This window comes from Rhinopithecus bieti, unplaced genomic scaffold (genome assembly GCF_001698545.2).
Source record: "Rhinopithecus bieti isolate Rb0 unplaced genomic scaffold, ASM169854v2 scaffold_26537, whole genome shotgun sequence".
NCBI classification, from domain to species: domain Eukaryota; kingdom Metazoa; phylum Chordata; class Mammalia; order Primates; family Cercopithecidae; genus Rhinopithecus; species Rhinopithecus bieti.
In genome coordinates this window covers 734,761-745,597 of record NW_016812090.1, presented here as the reverse complement: position 1 = coordinate 745,597, position 10,837 = coordinate 734,761, and positions in this window count along the sequence as shown.

Below are 10,837 nucleotides of genomic sequence, written 5' to 3'. Positions count from 1 at the left end.
AAGAAGTGTGACATGGTGAGACTTTAGCCTTATATGAAGTACTGTGACAGCATTGTGTGTGTTGGTGTGGGAAGAAGGGAAATGAAGGATGATGAGGGCAAGAAACGGTCAAAGAAGGAAGTAAAACCAGCAGAGTATAGTGCCTAGAAGACAAGGAAGGTGGAAAGAAATCAGAAGAAGGTCAATAGTGGAAAGTGCAGCCAAGAGACTTGATGACAGGTCAGAAAAATTTTATTTGATTTGGCAATTATGAGATTATTCTGTCACTAGAGTCATCAGTTTCAGGACAATGATGAAGACAGAAGCCAAACTGAATAAATTTTAAAACGTAAATGAAGAAAGTGAGGCAGTTAGTATATACTAGTATTATCAGACGTTTGAAGGAAACAGTGAAGGATACATGTCAAGAGAGATCATTTTTTAATACTCGTGGCAAGTGAAAGAAGTATTCTATTTCTTCAAATTATTCAGATTGAATCATGTTGACAGCTGCTATAAAGAAAGAGTTGTTTGGGAGAAAGAGTAGGAGATATTGAATAAAGGATTTAACTCCAGAATGAGTCCAGAGATGAAGAGCATTTAGGTCAAGGATATGAGTGGCAAGTCAACCTTGAAGAAAAGAAACATTTGGTCTTCTGGAAATGAAAGACAGTGACGATGGCTATGGAAGTTTTTAGGTGGTAGGAGGTTAAGGAATAGCAGAAGAGATATATCCATTTCCTCCAATAAAAAGGATGATGAAATCACCTGCTGAGAGTGAAGAACATGTGAGTTTAAGGGGAAGTCTGAATAGGTCTGAAATTACTCTTGAAATAAATAGGATCAGGGCTAATCAAGCTCATGGTTAAAGACTAACAAGTGATCATTTACTAAACATGATATTTTTAAAACTCTAATCATTTTTCATAAGGTAATTTATTTCATAATTTGCTTTATGAATTCAAATTTAACTCAGCAGTAATCTAAGGTAAGGAAGTGTTTATTTTACTTATTTTCTCAAATTGAGGTGCATCATGTTATATTTGTTTAATTTCTGCTTATATTTTTGTTATACATATAAAAATTACTGGCTGGGCATGGTGTTCACGCCTGTAATCCTAGCACTTTGGGAGGACGAGGCAGGCGAATCACAAGGTCAGGAATTTGAGACCAGCCTAGCTAACATGGTGAAACCCCGTTTCTACTAAAAATACAAAAATTTGCTGGGCATGGTGGCACGCACCTGTAATGCCAGTTACTCGGGAGGCTGAGGCAGGAGAATTGCTTGAATCCAGGAGGCAGAGGTTGCAATGAGCCAAAATCACACCACTGCACTCCAACCTGGGTGACAGGGCAAGGCTCTGTCTCGAAAATAAAATAAAATAAAATAAAATAAAATAAAATAAAATAAAATAAAATAAATTTTAAAATACTGCTTATGTTATCACAGGCATCACAAGCACAAGTTTGTTTGTTTGTTTTTCCATCTCAAAAGAACTCTGCCTGGCAGGTATTACTTTTCTTGTTATATAGATGAAGAAACTGAGTATCAGAGAGGGGGGAAATGATACATCCTATATTTCCCAGTAGGTAGAAGTGTCAATACTCACTCCTAAGTGTTTTTCTTGTCAAAGTACAAATTTTCCACTATATCATAAATTGTTTTAATTGAAGATCAAAGATAACTTGAATTTAATTTTTTGTCCAGGTTTGTCTTATATTTAAGAAACATAAGTAAGATTATCCCAAATCTATTGGGAGAAAAAGGTGACTTGATTACATTAATCAAAAGAAAAGTCACTTTAAAGAGTCACAGGAATACTATTTTAACCAGAAGCTGCTTTAGACATGACACTAATAACTTTCCTTAATTTAAAACATATCAAGCTTTATGAAAATATTTAAGAAACACTATCTAACCAAAAAATGGTTCTTATTAATAACCAAAATGTAGTTAACTCACAAGTTTGCATTTGTGATAAGTATTAATCTCTGTTTTCTTAATATTTTAAGATCTCATTTATATCTGCAAAAATAAAGGCTAAGTCTAGATGGGAGGTCAAACTTTTCACTAAAGTTTGAAAATAGCACCTACAGTTTTTTGAAAACCATTAGAACTGCTGGGGTATTTGGCAATGTTTGACATCATCATATAATGCTTGCAAAGATTTCAGGCTAGAAAACCTTCCCCAAACCGCTCTCAATTGGACAAAAATTTCTAATGCTCCTAAGAATATGGAATCACCGTAATTGAATATATAAATCTGAACAGATCTATGTCTGTCAGTAGACATAGAATATTTCCAGACAATATTCTCATGTATATGTATTTTTGGCCTCAAACATTAATAGTAGTTCAATAGACTTAAGAACATAAATCTGTCCCCAATATCCAAAATAAAGTATACACCTCAAATTACATTTTAGTGCCATAAATATATTAATCATTAAACTAGGAAAGAATGAAAAAAGTTTTGAAAATGTGCAGCCATTGATTTTTTGTTCCGAATACACAAACATCACTTCGTTGTATCCATCAGTAGTCTGAGACTTAATTAGAATTGCAAAAAGAAAACGTATACATCACTTAGTCCAACTCCTTAATTTGAGAGACAAGGAAACTGGGCCCAGGGAAAGAAAGCTTACCCAGATTCAGTTGAGGTTAAAGTGGAATTCAAATCCAGGTATCTAGATTCACAGTTTAATGCACTTCCCAGAAGCAGAATAGATATAAATAACCTCATGTAATTTCATCTGGCAACCAAATTCAGACGCTGAGTAGAACTTTAAGGATAGTCCTGAGTTTGCTGTTTTATCATATTCAAAAGCACCTACCATAACAAGTGGATAACTAAACAACATTATAATCACAGGATGAACATTATTTTAATTATTTAAGCATACTACAAACAAACTTCAAACTACATTATTCAAAATTTCTTCTGAGTAACAATCAATTGAAATCATTCCTATTGAAAACACACAGCAGAAACAAGTGAAATAAAACAAACTACAATGGACCCCCGAAAACCCCAAATAAACACCCAACTAGTACTTTCAACCCCACAGCCTTCAATTCTACATGCAGCACTGTCAATTGAGCACTGATTTGCATCTATCACCAATCAAAATGCAAAATAAATCATTGGAAAGCTCATTGGTTTATATTACTGCCTTTATACATATTAGCTTCCGGAAAATCATTCTGAAGAACTGAATCATCTGTATCATTTTTATTACTCATTCAGGCTTGACACTGTCTGCACAGTACTGACTGAAATGTACTTCAGTATGCACCTTCTTTCCAAATGAATATCTATGTCAGGTTTATTTATAGCCACTGCCTTCAATCAGTGCATTCTCTCAAGTATGAGAAATAAAATCACCTCAACGATACTCTTCTGTAGACATCTGAAACTAAGCATAGATATCTTGGCAATTGGCCTTTGGAAAGATAATGAAAGATCTATGCCATAAAATATACATTAAAATCATTGAGATTCCAAGAACAATCATCTTACACTCTTTAGTAAGCACACGTAAAGAGCCCCAAGTACAGAGGTAATCTAAAACTTATACATCCTTTTGCATAACTCTTTATGTACTCCAAGATTATCACAACCTCCATTCTCTTTTCCTCATGCTGATTTCTCTGAAATTTGGGTACCCTCTTTGTTTCTTACTTAGATGCTTTCCTCTATTTAGGAGCTTTTCCTTCTAATTCTTTACAAAAGCAGGGCATGCTTCCCCCTGCTGGGAAAAAATCAAATTACAGGGAACATCAGAACATGTTCCTAAGTATTATATCAAGAAATCAAGTTCCTAGGAAAGATAAAATGTTAAGGAACCAAGTGCATAGCCTTCTCTGACTGTTTTACCAGACAAAGAAATACTTATGCACTCTGTTAAGAGTTTCTTGTATGCATTGATTTAGCTTGACCGCCTTCAAGTACAATAACTCATATTAATGACTGATGAATTAATCTTTGAGCCACTTAAATAGAACCTCTAATTAGCGGGTCAGAAGAGGAACGATCAATTTATTATTTTTTTATTTTTTTTTTTTTTTTTTTTTTTTTTTTTTTCACTTTAAAGACTATTATCAGCTACATTAAAGAAACTTCTGGAAAATGTATTGAAGACTATTCAAAATATATTAAAGATACGAAGACTGGTAAGACCTTCCTTTTAATCATTTCAAACAATCCTTAAAGCATCATTAACCATTATTTTGCTATTAGTTTTTATTGTAGTCTTTTTTGAGAAAGCAAAAAAGTGCATTTTATTGACTTTACTTTTCACTTTAATTTCTATTTTTTTCATTCAGTAACCAAAGTAGTAGGCATAATTGTATTTCACCTTCCCACTTATCTATAAAACAAGCTTTTCCCCTGAAAACAGTTCAGTTATTTCACATGTTCCATGTTTTGACTATAAATCTTTTCCTGTTTAGCATTTAAATATAGAAAAATACCTTACACTTTATTGTTAACATAAATAACAATCCATCAATTAAAAATATAGCTAATACCGATTTAAATTATATATTGAGGAGCAGAATTTATTCTTCCTTGGTACAACTAAGTCTCAAAAAAATCTTTTAATACTGAGGAGCTGGGGTAGAGAAAGTTATCCCTTTTAGTTTTTTGCTGTATGTAAGTCCATAACAACCTTAGCTACAAAACTGCACTGTAACCAATTTGATGATGAAGCAATTCATTATTAATGAAGCATTCATCTAAAAAAAAAAAAACTGCAGCTGTTTTAAAAAGGCATGTGTAAATAACTACAGATATAGGTGTCTTGAGTATTTAGATGGCATTATTATAACATAAATGGAGTAATTTGATTAATAAAGTTTGCGTGTCTTTTTTTTTTTAACCTTTCAAAGCAATGCAAAAGACAAGACATATATGTTCCTCTGGGAATGAAATCTCCTTTAACATTACAGGTACACAAAAGAAAATGCACACTTGGTAAAACAGTTGATCAATTATAGAGTGTTCCCAGGGACCAATATCTCGCAGAGTACCCAATCATCACACTTCAAATAAATGTATAAGCACTTTAGCCTCTACTTACCACATTAACATACATATAAGAGCATGCACAGTTTAATGCATAGGTTAATTCTAACACTTTCCATACGATAGACTTTGATTAAAGGGCATCAAAAATCACTTCCTAAATGCAGTAAGAAATAAAAATAAAAATACTGATCTGTAGCTAAAAAGCTCTTAGAACACTACATTGATCACCATTGACTTCCAAACTGCTTTCCCCTCTCTCAGCGAAGTGAAAATGTCCCTATAGACCGCGTTACACTTTACGGTTTCTCTATCAATGATCCTAACAGGTCACATCGCCACTGCCATTAGATCTCCGTAGCTTTGGTCTTCTCCAAATTAAGACGTGGAGAAGGAGCACTGCTGTCCGCCCCAAGAATGGGGTCTGTCCGCCCGAGCTCTGAGACGAGCATCTTCAGGGGGACAGTTTCTGCGAAGGCGGCGACAGGAGTCCCTCCCCAACTTCACTCCCCTAATCAAGCCAAGGGTGAGATAGGCAGCCGGCGGTTTGTGCCCCTCGGTGGGGGCAAGTCCTACCTTCTGCCAAAAGGCGCGATGCATGCACAAAAGATGGATCCAGGCTATCTTTCTCTGCCATCAGCTCAGGCAAATATTTCTCCTCTTCCATAGCGCGGACTTTGGACTGTCCCCGGGCGAAGTGCGAGGTTCCGCTCGCTCGGACGCAGGGTCGTGGGGCAGCGCCTGGCTCCCGCGCTGCTCCTCCTCTGCGCGGCGAGGGGATCTCCGTGCGTCCTCACTGGCCCATGCACCCAGCACCTGCGACTCCCGCCGTCGGGCTGCGTGGCCCCGCGTCCACACCTGCCCGTCCCTTCCGTTGTCCCTCGCTCGCGCAGAGCCCGGGCTCACACCATCGGCCTTAACTGGAGAGGCGGGAACAGGGCGCGGCCCACCTCCGCCAACCACTCATTGGTGGTGATGCCAGGAGAGGCGGGGCGCTGGCGAAGGCCGCGGGCCCTCATTGGGCCGTGATGCACGTCGGGTCGCCTGACTGGCAGGAGGCAGCTGCAGAGGGGAGGGGAGCTCGGAAGATGCAAACGCTTTCTTTTTGCAGCCCAAGCCTTCCCTGGCTATTAGGCATGCCCAGTTCTGTGGAGCTCTCTGTGTCTTCAGCTAAGGCGCGGAGGAGAGAGAGGGCGGGAAAAGCGCAGGTTAAACAGAGAGGTCTGAGTCCAAGTGGACAGGGGAGATGGAGATGAGAAGTGAGCCGCTGAGAGGGTGGAAAAGCGCCAGCAAAAGTCTCAGGAAGGTAGATGGGACTTCACCTGCGTCCCTAAGGCACAGGTGTCTCCTTTCCCTCACACAGCTCAGACGCACTACAGTTGTGCAGGAATCAGCAGCGCACCGGGTCTGGAAATATAATGAAGACTGCATGTGATCGGCAGCTGGTATTTCCGATGACCTACATCTCAGATACGCAGTAGGATGTTCATTGATAAACAAATAAAGCGGCTCAGAAAAATATTGTGCAGAAACATTCTTCCAGTGTAGAATCATTGGGATATTGAACTAGTTATGGTAACCTATCTGTGCCTCCTTTCCCCAGACCCTATCTGTGGAAGGCAGGTTGGGAGGGGCTTAATTTAAAAACATATATATGTATATATATATATATGATTCATTAGTCACAGTTTGTGAAGAAATTGGGAAGACATGTAAAAGAAGAAACTAGAACATAGGTAATCACGTTTGCTCTAATTCTCCCCTTTCTCCTCGTTGCATATGTGCCGGTCTCTTTCACCAGGTACTGTTGCTGAGCTACTTTGCATTATCCCACCTCTATTTAAAGGAAAGTTAAACCTTCATGATATCACCAACCGTGACAAAAAAAAAAAGCCCATCCTTCTTTTACCAATGTGGCCATAAAATGTAACTTGCATGCCTCAATCGCTAGGAAATAATCTTTCCCCAATCTTGGGTTCTCTTTTCATAAGCAGTCACTTCCTGATTCTTTCCCCCATTATTTTTGATGTAGAAGAATGAGGGCCAACTTTTCTACAAATAAAATATGCTGAAATTTTTCCAACTTCTCTTACTGAATTTAAATATTTTCCTTTTATTTAATTTTAGATAAATTTAGGAGATTATCTTTTATTTATATAATGTTTAAATAATGTAACGTGCCTCACATCAATTATTTCAATATGTCCTCACAGAGGCACTCTGAAAGTTGCCAGCCAAGTATTACTTTTTCTGTATAAATATGGGAACTGAGGCAAAACAGAGAACTCGTCTCATGTCTAGTGAATGCTGAAGTTGAGATTAAAATTCAATTCCATATTAGCACCATTTAGATCCAGATTATACTGCTTCAACCTACCTTTCTGTGTGTTAAATATTTAATTTATTTGTGCATGAGTGCATTGAATAAAGGTTTATTGGATACTGAAAAGAGTCTAGGAACAGTACTTAAAATTGGAGAAACATTGATGAACAAGATACACATTCATTCCTTGTCATCACAAAGATATTTTCTAATGAGAGAAGATAAATAAAACCAAGTACACAAGAGAAATGGTAATTGCTGGCTGCAATAAAGGTCAAGAAAGAACCAAGGAGTTAAGCAAGATACTACAAGGGAAGACGTTAGTTTCTTTATTTTTGACTAGGGTAAACATACAATCTCGATAAGCAGCTGATATTTACAGTGAAAATTCATGAAAAAGAATGAACCAAGTGTGTACAATGTGCAAAGAAAGGCATTCTAAGCACGGGAACTTGCCACTGAAAAAGCCCTGTGGTGGAAAGAACTGTGCTGACTTTTGGAATTGACTGGTTTCAGTGTGACTACTATAATATGGGAAAGAATGGAATCAGTAAGGGTGGGGGATTGATGTGTACAAACATCCAGGATTCGATGAATGAAAATTATTTGGATTTTATTCTAAGTGTAATAGGGGACCAAAAAGTATTGGTGTCTTTCTGAATGTTCTTCTTAATCTCTTTCTGATTCTTATGTTACTTTCAAAGAAGCTATTATTTAGAAATGAGTATATATACAAAAAGTTCTTGCTATTTTATCGGTGTGCAGAATGTTTAGTAGTTGATGGGTCATGCATTCTGCACCTGGTCTGCAACAGGGATATAAAGGGAAAATATGCTTCAAACTTCAAAGAGGTGGCTACGATTCGCTATTGTAGTCAAGGATGAATACGATGCCAATCACAGCCAAAAAACTGTAAATATTTTCAAATAAATGTAAATTAGAACAAAATATTTTACAATAATTACAATAATATTTTGCATATCAAGAGATTAAAAGCATATGGTGAGGATGGGGACGTGCAGAAACCCAGTTTCATGAATGAAGACGGTGTAGGAAATCTTATAATGTCCAGCAACAACAATTACTTTATTATTCAAAGCCATCTTTTCTGTGATTGCAGAATTAATAAGAAGATACCACAGAGAGCTGTCCAAGTGCTGACTTTATTATATAATGTCTTCAAGTCATTATAAATATAGTCAAGTTATTTTTTTCTAGTTATTATCAAAACTAAAGATTTATTATTTGTAGTTCCTCAGGTAATCCCTCATCAAATGCCTAAAATGCATTCTAACAAAGCAATGTATTTATGTAACCTAAAAAATCAAAAGAAAATAAACTCTAACCTAATCTTTAGAAAAGTTTGTGTACTTAGTACATGATGGATATTGTAAAATAGAGATATATAAATATATTGACCCTTAAAATCAATGTGCTTCAGAATTAACTCACAAAATATTGCCCATTTTTAAAAAGAATATGACTAAATAAAGGTAAACACCAAGGACCCTACATATACACTCATCCAGCATCAGATCCACGTGTTTTCAATAGATGGCTCTGTGTTACTGCATGTTTTCCATTTATTTCACATGCAAATATTTTATAGGTACAACATTATTTTTTAATATTCTCAGAGAAACCTTGAAAATGCAAACATTTTATAAACATAAATGCAAACAGAAAACTTTAAAAAATGATTATTGAGTATAGAATATTTTGTGTTTACCCTTGAATAAATTATAACTGAATTGATTTGCCTAACTTAAGTAAACATGACTTCTAGCCCCAAAACACTTTTAATGGAGTTCTAGTAATTTTAACATTATTTTTTAAATGGGATTATTATAGAAAATTTTGCCCCAACCAAATTTGGTTTTGGAGGATGAACAAGTCATACACCATAGAATAAGTTCTTTGGTTAAAGCACAAACTGTGTTTTCAATATTTTCACACACCCTTGTAAGAAAGGTCAGGCTAAAGGGCATTTAATCAGACTAATCCTTGCAAACTAATAAAAAATACCCAACCTGCATTATCAAATAGAGCACAGCTTCTGTTGCTTTCAGAGTTCTCATTAACTTTATGGATACCACTTTAGCTACTCTTGACTAGTTACTCCAAGGATTAACTAACTCTTGACTAGTTACTCAAAGGATTCAGTAAAACCAACTCACAATAAGAACCCTATGTTTCCAAAATTATCCTGACCCAATAATTTACATAATGAAAATAGAGAATGATGGTGTTGATATTCTTTTAGCAATCTAATGCCTTGGTGCCTAGAACAGAGTATAATAAAGTACAACAAAGGACTGGCTCACTTACATTTACAGTAGAGCCCGACAGAACTCATTATATAAAAGACGCTATTTTAATATCTTAATTTATTTGAATTTCACTAACTACACAAGTGAAATCAGTTCCAGTTTATTTTAGAACTTCTATGTTATACTTTAGGATTGTAAGAAAAGACAGGGAAATGAGGACTTGGCTCTGCTGATGACCAATAGTGGTAATTGCATGTGTAGTAAGAAATTTCTAATATGTAATATGCTCAGAGACAAAATTTATGCTAATATATCATAGTACCACATAAGTATTCACCACTTAAAGCTGGTGTGTGTCTGTGTGTGTGGGTGTGTGTGTGTGTTTTCTAATTGGAAAGCATTCTAGTTATTTAATAGCATATTATATTTAAACTGATACAAATGTATAATTAAAGAACAACGGAATAGAGGCAGAAAGAAAATAATTGACATTTGTTGAGGGTCTGCTACTGTGTTAGAACACTGCAGTTCTGAATCCTCACAAGCAGGAGGAAGGAAGGAAGGCCAAGGAAGAAACTGTTCTTAATTCTAATGTAGCTTAGCCCAGAGAAACTATTTCTGAGGTTTAAATTATCTGTGTTTGGAAAACTCACAGAGTTGATGCCCTTGTATCTCCATGGACAATTGTTGCACTGACACATTTCAGGTGGCACCCAGAGCGGCTGAGGAGCAGTACTTCATTATAGGAAAGGGGAATGGCGCTGTTGTTCCAAGGTGAAAGTTATTTACCATATTCTTAAAATTAAGTCCTTGAATTGTAGCTCAAGTATTGATTATTTCTGGAGATCAATATTTTAAGGTAAAATCACATCAGTTAAACGTATTTTCTTATACATCAAATGAAGATCTAATCTCTGTTGTATTCAGTATGAAATAAAATATGAAGGCTAGGAGATGATTTAATAAAACGATGTTAAAGTGTATTAAAACTTTTGCCAGAGAGGCAGATATATAAGCAATTGTTTTATATCATGAATAATACAAAAAAGGAAGCATGAATTAAATTTCAATTTAATTTGGAGGTTAATAAAAAACAATTGAAAAGGTTTATTAATATCAAAATAGTATTTTAAGAGAATACCATCCCATTCAAGTTTTATATTACAAGAGACACTTGTTTGGTATAAGTTTTGTCATTCTGGTCTCTCACATTTAGAGACATTACCATGCATTTAACA